This window comes from Nesoenas mayeri (assembly GCF_963082525.1).
Source record: "Nesoenas mayeri genome assembly, chromosome: 12".
NCBI classification, from domain to species: Eukaryota; Metazoa; Chordata; class Aves; order Columbiformes; family Columbidae; genus Nesoenas; species Nesoenas mayeri.
This window is the reverse complement of record NC_137547.1, coordinates 275,249-298,017: the sequence shown is the minus strand read 5'-3', so window position 1 is coordinate 298,017 and position 22,769 is coordinate 275,249.

Sequence of the window (22,769 nt, the reverse complement as noted above, 5' to 3'; positions counted from 1 at the left end):
CCACCCCGCTCCAGGGACTGGCACAGCCGCCCCTCTGTCCTGAGCAAGAAGACAGGAGGCGTTTCTCCAGCCTTAATCAGGGATGGGAACAACAGCGGGGACCTGGCCCTGTACCCCAAACCAGAGCAACTGCTGCAGCCCTGGGGCTGAGGGGCTCTCCCTGTCTGCCTCCAGCTTAGTAAGACACCCAGCACCCAGTCTACACTCTCCCCAACACAATCTCCAGCTCAGAAGACACAAGGCACCTGTAGAAGACTCCAGGCAGAAGCTCAGGCTCACTTTTTGGCAGAAAGCACCAGCTTCATGGCTGGTGGTGGAGACATGATGATGTTCAGCTCCAGAGCAGTACTGGCCAACAGGGAGGATTTCAATGTTGCCGGTTTGGAGTCTCTGGGTGCAGCCATCTTGGTGCTGGAGCCAGTAGGGAGGTCTGTGCTACAGTCCATTTCCTGAGAGGTGCAGAAGCTGCTGGTTCCACCCTGGGCCTTATGGGACGCTCTGGGCAGATCCCCGCTGTGCCGAGCGCTGGGCTGGCAGCACCGCTGCTGCAGGAGTCCCTTTCCAGGGTCTCAGCATTCTCCCCACTGCCCCTGGGCTCCTGGCTGGGGATGGGCTCCAGCAGCAGCTTGGCTGAGGTAGGTGGCTGCTTGCTCTCCCAGGAGCTCTGCCAGGACAGCTCTGCTTTGGCCCCACTTGTGCTGCTGCTGTTGCAGGAGCTCTGAACTGGTCTGGGCACAGGAGGCAGCTGCAGGAGGGCGAGCAGCTTTTTGGGCCTCCAGGCTGAATCACTGTGCCAAGGACACAGGGTGATACTGCAATCCCATCCCCTCCAAGCTCACACAGCAACCCTTAACTGAGCAGGATCCTTCCTGCAAGTCATCCTCCCTCACCCCTGTCCATTGGGTGCAGTGCCTGCCTCCCTGCCAAGCTGCAGCCCACCTGCCCTCGCAGAGCAGGCAGAGGGGCAGCAGCTCCTGCAGCTCTGGCCCAGAACAGCCTTCAGGACTCACCTGGCCTGTCGCTGGTGAAGACCTGGCTCTGTTGGTCTCAGCTTTTTTCACCTGATCAGAGACGCTGGCCCCAAGAGATAAAACAGCATGAGCACAGGGCCACAGACTGCACCAAACCCCTGAGTCTGACCCCAGCCAGGCACTGGCCGGCATGCCATGAGGGACGGCTGTACTGTGCCCAGTCCCATGGAGCCTCAATGGAGGAGTCGTGGCTCATGCCCAGGCAACAGGCTCTGCTCTGCCAGACAGAGGCAGCACAACAACAGAAGCTGCTTCCCTCTTGCCTGCACCCTGCCTGACACTGGCAGTTAAGCAGCCTCGAGAGCAGTAACGGTGCAGCAAGTGCTGCTACATAACTGCCAACATGGGTCCCTCAGCTGGTGGCAAAGAGCTGGGGGCCCCCAGCCAACAGCTTTTTTCATCACTACAACACACACCACAACCCACAGGAACCACAAGACTGACCAGCTGCACCTCTGGATAAGTTACACACACTCAGCAGTTTTCCCAAAAGATTTGTACTGCAGGGCTCTCAGGGAAACCGCTGCCCTGAGAGTCACAGGCCCAGGACCTGGCAGCCAGCGCTCACCACGGAACCACAGGGATCCGCCAAAGATCTGGTGAACCAGCATGGTGGCCTGGGTCTGGTGATCCAACCTGGAGACAGCAGCACCAGAGCTCACACTGCCCCTCCGTAACGGCCACCCCTGTCACCCACCGTTGCGTCCTCAGGATCCAAACCCATCCCAGTGGCAGCTCCTCTCTCCCTTCCCGGCAGGAGCATCTTGCCAACATTTATCCAGCACTTGCAGTGGCCACTAACCAGGCCTGGAGCTGTCAGGAGAAAGGACTATCTGGAGCTCACCCAGCTCTAAACTCAGCCCAACCTGCCGCTGGCTCGGCAGCCGGCACTGCGAGCAGCGCAGAGATGGAGCGGGTGGCAAAGAGCTTTAATCCTCCCTTTCTATTGTCTCTATGGGGCTCTATGGGTCTCCATGGGGCTCCTTAGGGCTCCATGGGCTCCTACAGGTCCCTATGGGTCCCTATAGGGCTCTATGAATCTCTATGGAACCCCCAGGGTCCTAAAAATCTCCCAGGGAACGCCCAGGGTCCTAGAACCCGCCCATTCCATGCAGACCCCTTGGCTGGGACCTGGCAGCTTCCAAACCACTGTGTCCAGGCCACATGCAACACCCCTCAAGGACCAGATGGACAAACATGGGGCCTCTCAGGGCCTTCTGACCAGGACACCTCTCACACACACAAAAGAAAACCCACACTAAGGTGGCAGCATGGAGCACCAGGGCAAAAAATGATCATCCATGTTTCCTCTAGCAAAGAGCCTGCTGGCTACTGCAAGGCGCAACTATTGCAGGAAAATGTTAACAAATAATAAACCAAATATTAACAAATGCAAAAGGCCAGTGACCAATGAAGACTGAACACTTACCCTGGCATTGTCCCCAGGCTCAGGAACAGGATTACACCAAGAGGCTTGATCACCATGGACTGCAGGAACCAAACAGGGAGTCAAACACAGGGGAGGAGCTTCCATGGCATGTTGTGATCTCCTTCTTCCTCAGTCACCTGCAGTGATGGGAGGGGGTGAGGTAATGACACAGGACACATACAAAGGTGTACGTTCCCACAGCTAGAAATGGAACATGGGTGACTTTTTGCTGAGATCTAGCAGGTTTGCAGGCAAATGAATATTCATTACTTGTCTGTGTAACACCACCAAGGCACAAAAAGCTTTTGGAAAGCCTCTGAGATGATCCTGGGTACAATCACACGTGAATAACCTATTAAAACGTGAGAGTTTATTCCCTCAAGCAGACAGACTGTGACAACTTACCTCTGGGACAGCCCAAGGCTCATAACCAGGATCCAGCTGAGGAGCTCGATCAGATCTGCCAATGCCATGGCCTGGAGTCATCACAGATCAGAGAGGTTTCCAGGCACACAGAGCAATACTCCTGCATTTCGGGTAAAAGAGGACATAAAGAAGAGAGAAAAAACAAAACACAGCACAACATATTTAGGACAACAATGCCCATATATTGCAGAGAAATAGCCCTATTTAGGGAGAAAACTGGAAAAATGACTAAATATTCCAAATATTTGGGGGCTAAATTGGCCAATACAGGCAAAAGATTCTGAGTATTTGGGCAAAAAGTGGCCAAAAGAGGCAAAAACGTTCACATTTGGGAGCAAAACTGTTGGCAAAGGTGAAGATATCCCATATTTGGGAACACAGCGCCTCCATTAGGGGAAAAAATGGGCAAAAGCACCAGAGTATATCGGGTAAAAAGAGCCAGAAAAACCAAAGCACCACTAGATTTTGATTAAAATTGGCCCAAAAGGGGTACAACATCCCCAGATTTGGGGTGAAATTGGACCAAAAAGTCAAAGTATGCCCAGATTTGGGTAAAAAATGGCCAAAAGTAGCCCAAACACCCCCAGATTTGGGCAGAAACAGGACTGCAAAGCCGAAGAACTCCCAGATCTAGGCAGAAATGACCCCAAAGGGCACGAATGTGCCCAGATTGAGCTCAAAACTGGCCCAAAGGGCCAAAGCAACCCCAGCTTTGATTTGAAACTGGCCCAAAGGCTCAAAGCGTGCCCTGGGATGGGGCCGTGTGGCACGGGGCTGGGGGGCAGGGAGGGCCCCGCAGGGACTCAGTGCTGGTTTCTGCCCCTGTGCCACCACTCCCAGCCCCCGCGTGCCCATAACTTGCCCCTGGAGCAGCCGCAGCCCCTCTCCCCTCCCTGCGGGGCGTCTGCCCCCTGCCCACACCCTGGTGCTGCCTGGCTCGCCCTGCCCGGCCCAGCCCGGCTGCTCTCCCGGCCCCAGCCCCAGCCCTGGCCCCACTGCTGCCCTGCTGAGCTGCTCGGGGCTGGGTGCTGCCCCTGCCCGCCCACCTGCTCCCTGCGCTCGGCTGGAGCAGCCTGGGCCTCCCGGGCTGGCAGGGACACCAGCAGGAGGAGGAGGGTGAGGACCATGGCCCCCACGCTCGCACCGTGATGCTGCTGCTGCTGCTGCTGCTGCCGAGACACAGCACAGCACGTCACCGTGGGGCTGTGACCTCATAGTCACATTGGAATCACCACATCTGCACACGACTGCATGGCCTTGTTCTACACGAGCATGGGAGGAACAGAGTGGAGAAGGGGGCACCTATTTGGGAGGCAGCGCTGTCTATGGGAGTGCACAGGCTCTCACTTCTTGCTTCCCAGAAATCAATCAATCAATCAATCAATCAATACCAAAAGCTCCATATTAAGAGTAAATTACAAAAAAAAAAAAAAAAAGCCAACTTCAAGGGTCTTTCCTTGTAATTGTTTTTGTCAGGCAGCTCTCTAGGAAGAAATGAGCTTTACCTGCTAGTTTTACCACAGCTTCAATGCCTTTAAAGCCACCACTTCTTATCTCTGCTGCTCCCACACAGCCTCACAGCCCAGCAAAATCATAGTGCAGGCAGAAACCTTCACCATACAAAGAGGGAGAGTCAGGAATACGTTACTCTCAAAAAACAGACACTGTCAACCACGCTTGCTCTCGCTTACCAAATTCAGACAGTGTAAGAAAACAACAAGGAAGCGAGATTCTTATTTTATGGACCCTATTATATGGACCATTCAACATCAAGTCCAACCAGAGTCTGAACCTCTGAATAAGAAACATCATCTTAAAATTTCTAGGAAAATGAAGGGCTTTCAAGTGGCAAGACCCTAAAATGTTCATAAAAGCACTGCCATGCAAGTCCACATCCCTGATCACAGACCACCTGCCCTGGTACCTAAGGCAGTGATGTTCTCAGCTGATTCGCAGCCACTGACATCTGGAAAGCAGCACAAAGTCTCATGTTCTTCAGTGCCAAACTTGTAGTTTAGAACTGAAACAGGCAAGAAAACCATGTACAGTCAGTCTGGTTCCATTCGAGGACATCAGAACAAGTTGAGTTCACATTCACCAGGAACCACAGCAGGTCCCACCCGTCCCTGCAGACCCCAACACCGCTCCTGCGCAGGGTCCCGAGGAGCAGGAAGCACAGAACAAGAAACCTCCCTTCCAAAGAAGGCCCACAGCCGCTCTTCCAACAAGCTGCATAAGCAGCAGCTGAGAACAACCTCTGCTGTAGGTGCACCCGGCTCTGCCATCTGCACAAGGAGACCAGCTCCTAAATGATCCCCAGCCCTACAGACACAGATCTGCCCCAGGGCAGGGATGAGGAAACACCAGAGTGCACGGACACCTGGTCATTCAGTTGAAGCTGCTGGGGAGAAGGACAGAGGACTAGAGAGAGACAAATGAGACAAGAGAGAAGACAGAGGAGCCCAGAGAGAAAGAAACACACAGGGAAAAGGATGGAGAGATGGAGAGATCAAGGCAAAAATGGACAAGGAGCTGTGATGAGACAGGGAGGAAGAAACAGCAGGGCTGAGGAGCAGGACAGAGGGATGGAGAGGGGGGAGGAGGGGCAGCAGGAAGGGGGTAGAGAAAGACAGGGAGGGGGATGTACAGATGGAGAGACAAAAAGAAAGTCTGAGAAATAAAGCAAAGTTCAGATCCAAATGAAGAGACTGGAAAGGGAAAACACGTAGCAATGAGCTGGAGGAAGAGGAAAAGAGGGCTGAGGAGCAGGAAAGAGGAAGAGAAGACAAAGAAAAGGCAGAGCCAGCTGGACAGGGGAGATACAGTGAGAAAGGATGGGACTGGGAACAGGCAAGGAAGACAGAAAGACAAACAGGATAGAAAGACATCAAGAAGGAAAAGGGGCAGTAATCTGGACAGAGATGGAGAAAGAAGCAGCAGGGAAAGGGAAGACAGGCAGAAAGACAGAAAGGGAGCAGGAGAGAGAAAGAACAATAAGGGCTGGGGTAGGATAGAGATTGGGAAAAAATCCTGGGGTGGGCAGTAAGACAGAGAGGGAGTAAAAAAGAAGAGGGACAGGAATAGGTGCAGGGAGCAGGACAGAGAGATACCATGAGAAATGATGAGGCAGGGAGCGGGACAGAGCAACAGACCAGAGTGACAACAAAGAGAAACCAGGGATGGTGAGAACCACAGAGGGGTGGAGACGGAGAGGGAGATACGAGAAACCCTGCACAGAGATTCAGAAGGGTGGAGGAATAGGTGAGGAAGCAGCAGAGGGCCAGAGGGAGAAGAGATGAAGAGGAAGAAGGACACAGCAGGAAAGAGGAGGGAGCAGGGAGGGACTGGAACACAAAACAGGATGAAATGACCCCAAGGGCCCAGGACTCACCGCAGTTCCTGCTCTCTGCACTGCCAGGCAAGCTGTGGAGTTCAGGCACTTCTGTCTGTCTGTCTTTTCCTCCCCTCCTATTCTGTAGCTCCAGTCGCTCGCCCATCCTGCACCCAAGAGAACACATCGGTGTTTGACAGCTCTTACAGCACGTGGCTTCCCAGATACACACCACACACACACACTATACGGCCGTACAGTCATTCTCCTCACTGACACAGACCCTGCGGCGCAGGTGTGTGATCTGCTCTGCTGAGGCTGTTCACAGGGACTCTTCCTCACCCAGAGGGGCAGCTGTCTCTGTGCAGCTGCAGCAGCAGCTGTGGGGATCCCCTGCACTTCACCCTCCAGCTGCTTCCCCTTCTCCTGCTCTCTCCAGCTCCAGCCCCAGCAGCTCCTCTCCAGCAAGTGCCCCCTGCCCCCTCCCCCGCCCAGGAGAACAAGGCCAGAGCAGCCCACGCACACCTGAGCCAGAGGCAGCAACAACATCCCCAGGGCCCCAGGGCTGGGCCGGGGGCTGCTCAGCCTTGGGGCAGCTCCACAGGCCCACGGCAAAACTCACCCTGGCCGCCTGCAGAGCAACCGCCTGCGCTGCGCCACCATTGGTCGGGAGGGCTGTCAGTCTCCTCCCCTGAGCTGATCCTGCAGCTGATTGGCTGCCTGGGCTGTGACTCTGCCCTGGTTTGGGGCTCACCCTGCCCTGAGGCAATCCTCTCTCTGATTGGCTGCCTGAGGGCTCACTCCCTCCACAGTGTCCGCCTTCCCTGAGGCACTGTTTCCTCTGATTGGCTGGCTGGGATTTCCCGCTTGCTGTCCCCACCAAATGATTGGTCAGACCGTTTGTCAATCATCCATGTGCCGCACTCCCACCAGGTGTGATTGGTGGAGCCAGCACAGCCCGCCCCTGATCGCTGCCCAGTTTGTTCCACTGTTGCCAACTGTCCTGCAGGTCTCAAAGCTTGATTGGCTGCTTACATTTCAATCACATGACTTGCCCCGCCTCCTCCAATGTGATTGGCTGCATTTCATCCCCTGACTGGCCCCAGACTTCCGGGCGGTTGTTGCCGGGCAGCGAGCTCCACCTGAAAATGAAGCTGCGGGCCCTGAGCAAAGGCCACGGGTGATGAAAGACACGTCGGGACCCTAAACATGAGGATTTGGCCCCAAGAAGGAGGCTCTGGGCACTCACAGGACGGGTAGATGCTACGGATGGCGCTTTGGGCCTGAACACGAGGGGACCCTCTTGGTTCCACCCGAGCTGGGTTTGGTGCCGTGACCCCACGTCCCAGCTGTCTGCTGCGCTTTCTGACCGCATGGGCCCTCTGGTCCTGCCAAACTGCTGCTGCAGATCCTGCTGTAGGAAACAATCACCTTGCCAACGGAACAGGCCCGGGCAGCATCTCTCAGCAAAGCATATTTTATAAACGGTTTTGCAAGACCAGGTGTTCTGCCCAAAGACAGGCACCGGGAATGGACAAAAAGCCCCCGCTCACAGATCCGCCGATCCCAGCTGCACATCCCTCCCCTGCTCCCATCGGCTGGTGCTGCAGGGTTTACAGACTACCCACTGCCTGCCTCAGTTTACCTGTCTCATTCATCTAATTCTAACAACCCTCTAACCTTATTGATTTATTCAAAATATGGATTCCTGGCTCTTTGGTTACCCTTCCCCCTAGATTAACTTTTTAAATACAGTAATCAGTTTGGATTCTGGGATTATTTCCAATGGACTCTGTTTTACGTTAAGGATTCGTAGGCTGATGTCTCGGAGTCCTTCCCCTGCTGGGGTCAGGTGCCAGAGCAGTTCCAAAAACAACATTCCCCCTTCCGGTGGCTCCTTACAACTCCACATTGAAACAGAAGGGACGGCAAGATGGGCACACACAACACACAGCTCCCAAAACCCACCACAGACACTTCTCAGAATGGGGATTTCTCCAATTGCCTCAGAACCCACAGAGAAGCAAACACCCCATGAATGACACACACGAGGCCAATAGGAGTTTGTTTTTAATTGTGGCTTTGGCTTTTCTGCCCGCTGGTGCGCAGTGAGTGTTTCTGAGCAGCGATCCCAGCCGTGGCACGCAGGTCGCAGCTCTTCCTCCAGGGGCCTGTGGGCAGGCGGGCCGGCCGGCAGAGCTGCCCGTGGCTCTGGAAGGGCTCTCTGAGCTCTTCCTGCCAGAGGCAGCACTGGCTGCTGGTGCCCTTGGGGCAGCTTGGTCCTGCTGGGGCAGCTTTGCTGCTTCCTGGACTCTTCCTCCTCCTCTTCCTCCTCGCCAGCATCACAGGCGTCAGATGCTGTGTCCTCCCTCGTCCAGGCTGCAATCTGCCCCCGTCACCACCGACCGTTTTCCTCATCTGCCTCTGCAGGACACTGAAGCCTTCCTGCTCGTCCTCCTCCTCTGTGCTGAGGGGTCACAGTCTGTGATCTCCACAAACTGCCTGTGGAGATCATAGCGGCGCTGCGGGGATCTGCTCCGCTCCCTCTGCCTCAGCTGGGTCTGCCCCCGAGCAGCTTTGCGTGAGGAACGACACCGGGAGCTGCCGCTGGAGGGCCCTGGAGCCGCATCATCCCTCAGGGCTCGGTCAGACCATGGAGGACTTGCTGTCCAGCTCCTCGTCCTCCTTGCTGAGTGATGCTGGTCTGTGATGTCCAGAAACCGGCTGTGGCGATCATAGTCCCGCCGCGGGGATCTGCTCCGATCTCTCCGCCTTGGCCGGCTTTGCCCCTGAGCAGCTCTGGGGGCAGGAGCAGACTGGGAGCTGCTGCTGGAGGGCACTGGAGGTGCTGGTGCAGGCTGGGAGCTGCCATTGGACGGTCTTGGAGCTGCCTCGTCCCTGTGAGTGCGGTCACAGCTCAGGGGACTGGTTCTCCCCCTCCTCCCATCTGAGTGTTCATAGTCCGCGGTCTCCACAACCCAGCTGCGGAGATCGTTGCCCCAGTGCGGGGATCTGCTCCTGGGCCTCTCCCTGGCGCCTTTCTCCTGGCGGGGGGCAGAAGGGCTGAATCCCCGCTCCTCTTTGCTGCTGTCCTCTCGTGCAGAGTGGAGCACACGGTCACGGGGGTGACAGCGCAGCGGGCACGCAGCTTTCCTTCTGGACACCAGCCTGAGAAAGCCGTGGAAGAAGCGTTGCAAGCAGGAGCCCACGGAGGAGCTGCTGTTGATCCTGCCTGGCCAGATGGGGCACGGCCAGCCCGCAGCTGCCTCCTGGGCTCCTGCCCGGCTTTGCTGGCTGGTGATGGTTGGTGCGGATGAGCTGCTGTCCTCTGGAGAGTCCTCCATGCCCCCCGCCATGTCCTGCAAAGAGAGCTGTGAGAAGCTCCTGCCCTTTCCTCCTGACAGGACCCACCAGTGGGGAACCCCCAGAAGCTGTGAGGGAACAGCTAATGGCCTCCCAAAGGCTCCTGGAGGCTGCAGAGGGGCCAAGGAGGACAAATGGGATGGATCCAGGTGGATGCTGGGAGTGGGAGCCGTGCTGCAACTGTGCAGAAAGCTGCCGTGTGGGAGGGAAAAGGGAGCGCTGCCAAGATCCCCAAAAGAAACCCGCTGTCCATCTGCTGCCCTGACCACCTCCCCACAGCCACCTTAGTCCTACGGGGCAGATGCTGCTGTCCCACAGAACCCACCTGCTTGCTGCCGGCCGCCCACTGACTGAGGAGGGAACGGGCTTCTGATGGTGCTGGTGAGGGAGAAGCCCTTTGTCCAACTTCCAAATCAGAGCACCTGGGGAAAAAAAGAGGGATCTCTGTTGAGGGCTGTTCCTGCAGCCTCCTCCGGGTTCCAGCATTTTCTTGGAACAGTTTATATGACAGGGAGAAGATGCAACTAGGACCACAAATGGGAAATGTGGTTGGGCTGAAGGATGCAGGTGGTAATTTTCTGCTATGTCAGAAACACTCAACAGGATAAGAAGAAAAATAGCAAAGCCAAGAAAAGGAAAGGTGTTCTGAACACAGTTTAAAACTTGTGATTACCTGATGTAAAACAGTAAATAGGCTTGCTGCGTGAGGACTGTGTCACTGTCACAAAGATCCACAGTCTCATCGTTCATGTGGTACCACAGTCCATCACTGGCCTGCAAAGAAAAGCGTCGATATCTGGAGATGAATGGCACGGCTTCTCCACAAAACACAGCCAAAACCTGCTGAACCAGCAGTGTTCAAAACATATGCATTCCAGCCCCTGAGGAAACCTTCTCCCCTCAAATCCTTGGCTGCCAGTAACACGGCCAGGAAAGTCAGTTTTCCCCAGGATACGTTTTTCCTTTGTTCAGAAGGAAGTCACTTTTCACCTTAATGTAGCAGAAGTAGTGTCCTGCACGGCAGCTGCCACCTCCATGCACCAGGACGGCGTATAAGGAGTAGAGGAGCGGTTCTCCGGCTGCCTGAGACATGTACGGGCGAAGATCCAGGTACTGGGGATACTCCACAACCTACGGAGAGACCAGGAGGGCTCAGCAATGACCCCGGAACACTTCAGGACACAGCAATATGTCCCGAGTTGGGTGGCAGGAAGCCCATGTGGACCAAAGCAGCTCTGTGGGAGCAGAGGACACACTTGTCTTCCCACGGGAACTGTCCCCAGAAGGGAACGTGAAAACCTCAACATGAGCAGCTTGTGACAGAGCGTCTGGCTTTGGGAAACCCGCTCCAGGAAGAGAACGTTGCACTCCAGTTGTGCACACACCTTGCTGATCTTCTCGCCGGTGAAAGCTTCAAACCTCTTCAGACACACCGTGAGAACCTTGGGCGCGCGATGGACTGTGAACCTCTTGGAGACGGCAGTCATCTTGTCACACCTTGAAAGCCAGGACAGAGCCAAGGGCTGAAACACACCATTTTTTCCCTCAAAGGCCAGACAGCCTTTCCTGTCTCACACATCCTTGTGCTCTTTTAAGGCTATTCAGTACCATAACGCCCTGTTAAAAAACCTGCGTCTCATTACTGCGCCTTAATCCAATGTGAAAAGATGACTTCTGCTCAATGACACCTTCGCACAGGATCCAGTATGAATACATCATCAATAATAGCCTTACTTGCTACATTTAAAGCAGTTTTCACCATCCAGGTGCTCAGGTTTCACAAAGTCTTCCAGAGCTGCGGTGACAGATGCGGCTGCCTGGAGGAGTGAGAAGGGAGAGCCCTGAGCTCCGGGAAATTCCCACACCCAAACACTTACAAGGAGTTTACGCAAAAAAACATCTCGATGACGCTGAGGAGACCCCCTGTGAACCCGCAAGCAGTGCCCAGAAGGCAGAAAGAGGGTGTGATGCTGAACATCTCCCTCATTTCCCAGGGATTCCCAGGGTTCTCCAGAGCCACCTCTTTGTGGCACCGCACAGTTCACCTACGATGGTATGGGTGTCACCAGTGATGGAAACAACACCCCCACGAGCCTGGGAGCCAGACGGGTGTTGAGGGAGGGCAAAGGAAGAAGGAGGTGGGTACGTCACAGTGCAGAGAGGGGCACGTGTGCCTGGCCAGCTGAAACCAGCACCGACAGGGAGACCACTGCCATGGCCTCTGCAGAACACAGGCCATTCCACCTCCCGCCCACCACCAACCTCTCTTGTCAGATACATTTTTAAGCCAACTGTTTGGGATCTGGAATGCTACAGGGGCCTTAGGACGTCTTGAAGCACAATTACAAACTCTCTTACTTTGATACCCAGAGGAACATCCAGGAAGGCCTCGTAGGAATCAGAAACCGCTTGGCAGCTCCAGCATGTGACTGGAAGGCAAATGGAAATGCTCAGTGACAGGGGAAGTCGACTGACTGTGCCGGGTTACGCTCTTCACACCCACTGCGCCAGTCACACCATCGGCTGTTATCGCAGGCATGCGAGAACAGGAGGGCACAGACGATTCCAAGGAGAGCAATAGCAGTGGAAAAGTACCTCTGGATCTCAGAAAGCCCCCAAAGATCTGGTAGACGATGGTAGTTGCTTGAGAGGACATGTCCAAGCTGCAAACCAATGGGAAGGTGGAGTTATCTCCTCCAAGAGTCTGGCTTTGTCTGAAAGCCCTGGGCATAGTTCTCCTTGAGGGGAGGACATCAAGGACCCCAAGGGGTTTGGGAACGCTGGAAACACAATTTGCTTGCGCTTACTCGCTGTTTCCGCTCAGACAAGCTCTCTGCATGGCGTCCACGGTGCAGCGTAAGAACTCGTGGGCGTCCTCCTGCCTGCCATGCTGGAAATTTTCTCCTATTTCTAAGAAAGAAGAAATTACTAGTTCTCTCCTACAAGAACGGCATCAATCATGTCACAGCACCTGCACTGACTCACCTGTGAGAAAATCGATGACAGCCCAAGGCTCGATGGCACTGGCTGAGGAATGCAGGACCTGTTGAACATGCACTTCCATCCTGCACATCACGCAGAAGCCTTTCTGGCGACCTGGAGAGGGAGGGAGGAACGGGAGAGGGAAGCTCCTGAGGTTTGCAAAATATCCACAGCGATGGGAAACCTAAGGGGGGTCTTGCAGTTCTAAGAATTCTCCATTCCTCCCAAGGTGCCCAAGTCCTAACAAGCCCAGGACATTTTAATGCACAGAAAGCTTTCTTCAGAGGGATGCTGAACTGACGGAAGCTTTCTGTGCAGTAAGCAAAGGAGTTTAACTTGCAGGAACAGGGACCAAGAGCCTGGGATAGAAAGAGGTGCCTTTCTGAAGATGGACACATCCAGATACAACAAGCTGCTTCTAGGCTTGAGTGTTCAGAGAACATCAACTCAGGGAGCTGACAAAGAAGGGCCACTTTTCTCCTAGATCAGCTTCCAGATTCTGGGAGCCCTTGGGCCCTGCTCAACAGATGTACAAGGAATGTTCCCAAAAGTACTGACAGGCCCGGCTGTGCTCCCCAGAGAGCAGGTGGTTGGCCAGAGCGGGGGTGTAGGTCAGGCACTGCAGGACGGAGTTGAGCCAGCACGTGTTGCCCAGGTTGTGCAGTCCCGCTCCAGCTCTCTGGCTGTGCTGCCAGGCCATGCAAATCTTCTCTGGGGGAAAGAGGATCCTCTGCAGCGGAGCCATTCCCTCAGCAACGACTGCCAAGAAACCACATTGGAAGAGAGATGAGTCCATGTTCTTGCACAAAAGCAGATTGAAAAGTTGAGTTCTGGACAGAGCACCCAGGAAAACAAGCTCTAACCTCCCACGCAGAAACACTGGGGGAAGCCTAACACTGCTCTTGAAAGTTCCTGGTCAAGGAACAGTTTTGAAAAATAGCGTGTCCCTCTGCTCACTTTGCCAAAAGTGCAACAAATCCGCACTCTGACTTCTGTGCCCTGAGCAACCTTCCTTTCCCTCTGGAGTCTTGACCTGGATCAACCCCCGGCACAGTCTCCCCGTGCGTGTCAGGGCTGCAGGGTGCCCGGCAGACGGGCTGCGGTGCTGGAGCCAGGCAGGACGGGGAAAGCGCCCAGTGCAGCGGGTGAGGAACTCGCTTGAGACGGGCAGGAAAGGTCCCCGTCCCACAGCACGGCTGCCTCCTGCCCGCCCAGCTGCCTCTCGCTGCCCGTGCCCTGGAGCAGGAGCGGGGTCCCCTCTGCCCGCAGAGGCTGTGCTGGGGCCGGCTCCCAGCTCGGAGCAGCCCTGGACTTGAGGCAGCATCATGGCCAACACCTGTGGAACCCCCCTGCCAGCGTGCAGGGAAACGTGATCCTGGTGTTGGGCAGGGAGCGCTCGCTGGCCCCCGCCCTGCCCAGACACTCAGGGCCCCTCACTCACCCATCTCCAGGTGCTGGGCCATGCACAGCTCCTGGGGCTCTGCTGGAGAGCTGCTCTCCTGGGGAGCCCTGTCCTCCTCCAGGGCCACCATGGGGCAGGTGGGGTGTTTGTCTGCCATCTCGTGGGTTTGGGGAAGGAGGTATAGGTGAGGAATTGGGAAGACTTGGTGAAACACCACGAGTCTGCCAAGGGCAGCCGGGAAAGACGTGGGCTGCACTTGGGGAGTCCTCAGCACAAGTCTGCCGGGGGCAGAGGGGAGTCTGCCAGGGGCAGCTAAAGTGAGGGTATGGTTGGACTCAATGATCTTAAAGGTTCGCTTCCAACCAAAAAGATTCTCTAAATCGCAAACTCAATCAAAGACGTGGGCTACGCTCGGGGGCTCTCGCCAGCTCCGTGCTCACACCCTGTCTCGTCACCGTCCTGCCGGACAGTGTGGGCTGGGGCTGCAGCTGCGCTGAGCACATGCAGGGCAGTGAGTGTCACAATGTGAGGTCACAAAGGGCCCCACTGTGAGCCTGCGCCTGGGGAGCGAGGGGCAGCATGTCCTGTTGGGAGGCACAGGCCAGTTCAGCCCTGGGCACCTGGGTGCTCTCAGGTGTCTCCAGGTCCCCCTTTGCCCTCATGTCCCCTCGGGACTGCCCTGTTGCCCTGTGGTATGTTCCAGAGCCCCATGTTCACCTGCTGGTTGATCTGAACAGCAGTGAAGCTGCTCCTTTAGTGGGTTTGTAGAGATTTCTAGGGAATTCCAAGGGTGGGCAGCAGAGGGGATGGGCGTTGTGTGCTGTCTCACCGCTTACAGAAGCTCTCAGTGGCTTGAGGATAAACTGACCATATAACCAAGTGACAGACTGTTGGAGCGGGCAGAGCACAAAAGGAGGAATCCAGGTGGTGGGGGGTGAAAAAGGTGGAAAGGCTGAGGTACTAAATGCCTTCTTCGCCTCAGTCTTTAACAGTCAGAACAGTTGTGCTCCAGGTACCCAGCCCCTTGAAGCAGAAGACAGACATGGGGAGCAGAGTGAAGCCCCAATGATCCAACGGGAAATGGTTGGCAACCTGCTACACCACAAGTCTGTGGGGCCAGATGGGATACACCCGAGTGTTCTGAGGGAACTGGCGGAGGGGATCACTGAGCCACTTTCCATTATTTACCTGCAGGAGGACAAGAGACACAGAGAATATTGCTGCTTTCCCTTATTTAATTCATCAGTGGCCACACAGTGTCTTTCTTTCTCATTTAACTGTTCCTGCAGTAGTAACAGCTCATTATGGGGCCCCTGAATTGCCTTACAGGTCTGGACTGAGTTTTGATCTGGACTGTAGCTGTGCCTGGAGGCTGCTGTCCTTGCAGACCAGATGAACTCACTTCTGCCACCCTGCCTGGTAGTTCATTCCATCCGTGTCACAGCTCTGTCTGCAGCACTGACAGCTCCAGCTCCCCCAGTCAGGTCTCTGGCTGAGGACATGGCCTCACATCTGGGCTGAGCCACCCCAGCTGTGGCACCAGCCCAGCTCTGACCTGCCACAAGAAACCTGGTACCAAGTGTCCAAGAGCCCATGTGTGCAAAGGCTTTGCTGCAGAGCACAGACATGACATGGCCAAAGACTGATGAATGTCTCTCTAGACCTGGGAGTATAAAACCAGAATAAAATGCCTGAACTCATTCAACTGAGGATATTCCTCCCCCAGCCTGGAGAAATAAAATCCTTTGCTGTAACATTCCTGGTGTCCTGTCTAATGATGGGACAAGAAAAGATGATTCTCATAGCAATTTAATTTTTAATATGAAGAATACAATGCTGGTGAGAAGTGTCTCTTCAGAGGAGAGAGAATCAACATCACTGATTACTTGAAGTTGTTCGAAAGGATGTGCCCCTGGAGCCCCAGGGACACCTGGAGGAGCCCAGAGGGGACAGAGAAAGGGACATCATGGGCTGCTCCTGTGCTGCTGAGCTGGGCTGGGCTCCTGGGACACAGGGAGCTCATGGCAGCGGCAGCGCTGCAGAGAGACAGCTCTGCCCAGGAGCAGCTCCTCTGCACACGCAGCAGGGCTGAGGGCTCTGCCTGCAGCACCAAGGGCACAGGAGACAGGCAGAGAGAGGCAGTGGCGTGCGCCTGTTGTCCCAGCTGTCCATGGGAGGCAGAGTCTGTCGGATCGCTTGAGCCCAGGGTTCGAGTCCCGCAGAGCGGCGCTGAGGCTGCCGGAGCTGTGTTCGGTGTTGAAACCCCGGAGGGGTGGGGCCGGGGGCACCAGTGTAGTAATTGAGGATAGGTGGGAGGATGAGAGCAGTCTAGGCTCAGGGCTCAACCTGAACAAAAACATAAAACATGATAATTTGTGATGTCTTGTCTAAGTACTTCTCCAAGCTTCTTTTGTTTTGATGCTGTTTTAAGGATAAAACCTTTCTGAAGCGTCTTTCCAGACGCTACTTTTTTTGTTAAGTTTTATTTCAAGGGCTACAGCACTCACAGTATCCAGTTATTTACTGGCTGAACTTACAAGGAGTCCCCTGTAAACCTTAATTATTTGTTACAGGTCGAGTCATGTTTTGTCTTTAACCCAACACCTGCCAGTGAACCCAGTCAGACAAAATAGTGGGTTCTGCTTTAAGTCTCCCCAGGTTGCACGACTCTTTCACTGCTGATGCACATTCTGGGCACAGATCCCAAAAACGGAGCCCTTCTAGGAGGATCTGTTCCATGATCTTCTGAGGCCTCCTTTGGATTCACTCCATTGTCGTGGTTGAGACGGACAAATGACATAGACCAAGTTCTTCCAGGATGAAAGTAGTAGATGCCATTTATTGCCACAAGTGCATTTTTATACAGTTTTACCAATTCACGGGTCTCTTCACTATTGGTTACAAGTTACAGCAGTAACATCTCATTGGCTATTTTTGCTGTCATCAATGTTACTCTTCTACTCCCTTCTCTCTCACGGGTACATCCTTAACCTCTTCGGATACTCCTTTACTCCCATCTTTCTCACGGGTAGGCCTTCATATCTTCAAGGCTAATTTCTGTTCCCATGCCCTCTGTCAGGGAATCCACACACCCACCGTAGTCCCACACTCCATGTCTTTCCTGTGCTATTGACTCCAGAGCTGGATACAGTACTCCTTGTGTGGTCTCACCAGAGCAGAGTAGAAGTCAAAATCATTTCTCTCGACCTCCTGGCCATACTCTTTTTGATGCAGCCCAAGATATGGTTGGCCTTTTGGGATACAAGTGCACATTGCCAGTTCATGTCCAGTCTTTCATTCATCAGCACCCCCGAGTCCTTCTCCACAGGTCTGCTCTCAATCCCTTCATCTTGCAGCCTGGATTGATACCGGGGTTTGCCCTGACCCAGCTGAAGGACCTTGCACTTGGCCTGTTGAACCACATGGACCCACTCCTCAAGCCTGTCCAGGTTCCTCTGGATGGCATCCCATCCCTCAGGCATGTCAACTGCACCACTCAGTTTGGTGTCATCAGCAAACTTGCTGAGGGTGCACTTGATCTCACTGTCTATATTGTTGATGAAGATATTAAACAGCACTGAACCCTGTACAGACCCCTGAAGGACACCACTTGTTGACAGTGTCCATCCAGATACTGTGTCACTCTCTGGGTGTGACCATCCAGCCAGTTCCTCATCCACCAAACAGTCCATCCATCCAATCCACACCTCTCCAATCCAGAGAGATAGATGTTGTGGGGGACCATTTCAAAGGCTGTACAGAAGTCCAGACAGATGACATTCCTAGCCCTTCCTTTGTCCACTGATGTAGTTAATCCTTTGGAGAAGGCCACTAAGTTGGTCAGGCAGGAATTGCCCTTGGTGAAGCCATGCTGGCTGTCTTGAATCACCTCCCTGTCCTCGATGTGCCTTAGCATAGCTTCTAGGAGGATCTGTTCCATGATCTTCTGAGGCATGGAGTGAGGCTGATAGGTTGGTAGTTCCCGGGGTTCTTCTTTCTACTCTATAAAAATGTGTGCAATGATTCCCTCTTTTCAGTCACCAGGGACTTCACTTGAATGCCGTGACTTCTCAAAATCATGAAGAGTGGTTTGGTCACTATGTCACCCAAATCTGTCAGGACTCTGGGATGCATCTCATCAGGTCCCTCAGACTTTTTTGTGTTCAAGTTCCTAAAGTGCTCACAAACATGATCTTCATTTACAGTGGGATGGATGTTGATCCACCAGTCCCTGTAGAATCATAGAATTGTTTGTGTTGGAAAAGACCCTCACAAGAATCAAGTCCAACCATTAACCTAACTCTGGCACTAAACCATGTCCCTAAGAACCTCATCTATGCATCTTTTCAACACCTCTAGGGATGGTAACTCAACCACTTCATTGGCCAGCCTGTTCCAGTGCTTAACAATGCTTTTTGTCACAAATTTTTTTGAAACAGGCAATCTAAACAGGCACTCCCCATCAAACTTGTGCTCCAACCCCTTCACCAGCTCTGTTGCCCGTTTCTGAACTTGCTCCAGCACCTCAAGGTCGTTGTTGCTGTGAGGGGCCCAAAACTGAACACAAGATTCAAGATGCAGCCTCAGCAGTGCCCAGTGCAGGTATGTCTTGCAGTTCATCCACTCGAGAAGTATGGGAAAAGAGCTTGCCAGTGAAGAACGAGGCAAAAAAGAACTTGAGTACCTCAGCCTTCTCTTTGTATGTTGTTACCAGTTGCCTGTCTTGCTCATCAGAGGGGAGTTACACTTCCCTTGACTTTCCTTTTCTGGTTGACATACCTAGAATCATAGAATGTCTTCAGTTGGAAGGGACCCACAAGGATCTTCAAGTCCAACTCCTGTCCCTGCACAGGACAACCCCACAGTTCACACCATGTGTCTGAGGATGTTGTCCAGTCTCTTCTTGAACACTGTCAGGCTTGGAGCCGTGACTATCTCCCTGGGGAGCCTGTTCCAGTGTCCAGCACCTCTGAGTGAAGAACCTTTTCCTAATGTGTAGCCTAAACCTCCCCTGGCACATCTTCCTGCCATTCCCTTGGTTTCTGTCATTGGTCACTAAAGAGTTCAGTGCCTGCTCTTCCTCTTCCACTTGTGAGGAAGCTGCAGACCATGATGAGGTCTCCTCTTAGTCTCCTCTTCTCCAAGCTGAACAAGCCACTCTTCATATGGCTTCCTCTCCAAACTCTTCACCAACTTTGTAGCCCTCTTCTGGACACTGTTTAGTAGCTTATTACCTTTTTTTATAGTGTGGTGCTCAGCCCTGCACACAGTACTCCAGGTGAGGCCACACCAGTGCAGAGTAAAGTGGGACAATCAGCTCCTTTGCCTGGCTGGTGGTGCTGTGCTTGGCGCACCCAGGACACGGGTCCCTCTTGGCTGCCAGAGACACTGTTGGCTCATGTTCAACTTGTCATCAACCAGAAGCCCCAGATCCCTCTCCACAGAGCTGCTCTCCAGCATCTCGTACCCCAGTCTGTCTGTACAGCCAGGGTTGCAGCGTCCCAGGTGCAAAATCCGGCACTTGCTCTTGTTGAACTTCACGTGGTTGGTGATTGCCCAGTTCTCCAGTTTGTTCACCTTCCCCTGCAGGTCCTCTCTACCTCTAGAATGTTGACAGCTCTGCCCAATTTTGTGTCATCAGCAAACTGACTAAGCAATCTCTCAAGTCTTGAGTCTAAGTCATTTATAAAGACATTGCAGAGCGTTGGCCCTAAGATGGATCCCTGCAGAACCCACTAGTGACTGGTCGCCAGAATGACTTAACCCCATTTACTGGAACACTCTGAGCCCAGCCCATCAGCCAATTGCTCACCCACTGCACTGTGTGTTTACCCAGCTGTGTGCTGGACATCTTGTTCAGGAGAATACTGTGAGAGGCACTACCAAAGGCTTTACTGAAAAGAAAAAAAAAAAAAAAAAAGATCAACCAGCTGGGTAACCTTGTTGTAGAATGAATTCAGTTCAGGCAAGACTTTCCCCTCATGAACCCATGCTGGCTGGAACCAATGATTGCGTTGTTGTTCAGATCACACAGAATCACACACACAGAATCACTCAGAATCGACTGGGTTGGAAAAGACCTCAGAGATCATCAAGTCCCTCAGCCTCCTTTTCTCCAAGCTAAACAGCTCCAGTTCCCTCAACTGCTCTTCATCAGACTTGCTCTCCCTTCATCAGCTTTGTTGCCCTTCTCTGAAACTCTCTCCATCATCTCAAGGTCTTTCCTTAGTGAGGGGCCCAAAACTGAGGGTTGGATTCTGCAGCAAACCGGAACTGTATTCAACAATTCAGGGTCTGTCACTAGGCTTCAGATTTGCAGGTATGGTAGGCAGGGTCCTTCCCAGATGTTTGCCATAGTTGAAGAAGGGAGAAAGGGATGAGGCTGTCTTGATCTCCCACTTTTATATGACGTATCATGTGGATGGGATGGAATACTTAGTTGGTCAGTATTAGCCTCCTGTTCAGTTCGCTCTTCCTTGCCCCTCTCACTTTCAGGACGTGCATCCTTATCAGCGACCTTGCATTTCATTGCTATGTCTACCAAAAAATGTACCCAACTTCAGAAAAGTGCAGTTACTGAGAAGGGCTTAACTAAAAGAAAAAAATCACTAAAAGAGAAACTTGCCTTGTTTTTAACAAAACCAGGACACAGATACTGAACTTTTCCATTAAAAGTGGATCATATCTAACATTCCCTATTGAACACTGGAGCTGTCACAAACCAGCTTCCACATCCCTACTGCAGAGACCAAAGCTGGCTGCTTGACAGCACACAGGCAGAGGTCCTGCTCCTCACAGCACACTCAGCCAGCACAGATCAGAGAAAGGAAATGCATTAAAATTGGGTGTGATATCTCTGTAAGGTGGAGTGTCTCTTTGCTCACAGGAGTCTGTCCTAATTTTAAGTTGTCATTTCCTTTTTTGAACAGATCATCCAGGTCAAGAAATAGCAAAAGTCCAAGAGCAGCTCCATCACCCAGTTCCTCCTCCTGACATTCACAGACACACAGGAGCTGCAGCTCTTGCACTTCTGGCTCTTCCTGGGCATCTACCTGGCTGCGCTCCTGGGCAACGGCCTCAACATCACCACCATAGCCTGAGACCAGCACCTCCACACCCCCATGTACTTCTTCCTGCTCAACCTCTACCTCCTCCATATGGGCTGTATCTCCACCACTGGCCCCAAGTCCATGGCCAATTTCCTGTGGGGCATCAGGGCCATTTCCTACGCAGGCTGTGCTATACATATCTTTTTATGTCTCTTTGTGATCACAATAGAGTTTCCTCTAGTCACTATCATGGCCTATGACCGCTACGTTGCCATCTGCAAATCCCTGCACTATGGAACTGTCCTGGGCAGCAGAGCTTGTGTCCACATGGCAGCAGCTGCCTGGGACACTGAGTTCCTCAGTGCTCTGCTGCACACAGCCACTATAGTTTCACTACCACGCTGCAAATGCGATGTTGTAGACCAGCTCTTCTATGAAATCACTATGATACTCAAGCTGTCCTGCTCAGATGCCTACCTCAGGGAAGTTCGTCTTGTTGTGATTGGTTTCTGTTTGGCATTTGGGTGTTTTGTGTTCCTTGTGCTGTCCTATGTGCAGATCTTCAGGGCTGTACTGAGGATCCCCTCTGAGCAGGGATAGCACAAAGCCTTTTCCATGTGCCTCCCTCACCTGGCTGTGGCCTCTTTGTATGTCAACACTGCCATTTTGGCCTGCCCGAAACCCCCTTCTACCTCCCTCTCATCCCTGAATTTCCTAGTGGCAGTTCTGTACTTGGGGGTGCTTCCAGCAGTGAACCCCTTCATCTACAGCATGAGGAACCAGGAGCTCAAGGATGCTATGTGGAAACTATTACAATACTGCCTATTTCAGATTAATAAGGTGCTCATTATCTGACCAGGACTCTCGTAGTATCTCAGAAACTGCCAGGAATAACTTTTCTTCATATGTCTCTTTAATTCTCCTTAAAAAGGACTGTATTTGGTTTTAGTTTCTGATTTATACCTGTAATAATATTCTTTGCCTCCTGCCTGTGTTTTCTTGACCCAGAGACCTATGTACATGTGGATTCAGGCTCCCTTTTTAGATAAAGTCTATTAATATACCAGAAGACAATTATATGTCTCCGTTTGCCTCTCTTCACTTCTCCTCTGGAGCTGAGAGAGAAGCCCCAGAATGCAGGAGATCTTCAGGAGGTAAATGTTCAGGGGAGGAGCATCCCCATTGCCCCTTTGGGCTGCCCCTGTCTGCCTCAGTGGTCACTCCTTCTCTGTCACCTGTGACAAAGGGTTGCTGCTTCCCTGGAGCCATGGCCAAGGACAGCTGCAGGACGTGGCCTTTTCAGTGTTGGTCTCTCCTCACATCCACACTGTCCTGCTGAGCCCTTGCATTTGTCCTGCTCCTAAGGTCTGATGTTAGTTGTGACAGTCCTGTTGTCTCTGCAGTGGCATCCCTGTGGCTGTGGGCAGGAGAAGGCCATGTGAACCACTGTGTAAGAGCTGGCCTCTATGGGAACGGCAGGATGTATGTTTCCAGCCAAAGGGCCTTGGACAGGTTATACAAAAGTATGTTTTTTATGAGTGTAAGGAGTGAGAGCCCAGGCCAGTGAGAATGATATCTCAGGCTGGAAAACCACCCCCGTATGTATGATGTGTGAATGCTGGGCCTGGGTGTGTGAATGAGTGGGTCGGAATGCTTCCCACAAGATATGCATGGGAACATGACTGAAAACAGTCATAACATGTGTGTGGTGTGTTTGGAATAATAATTATTGAAAAAAACATCCTGTCTAACCTCT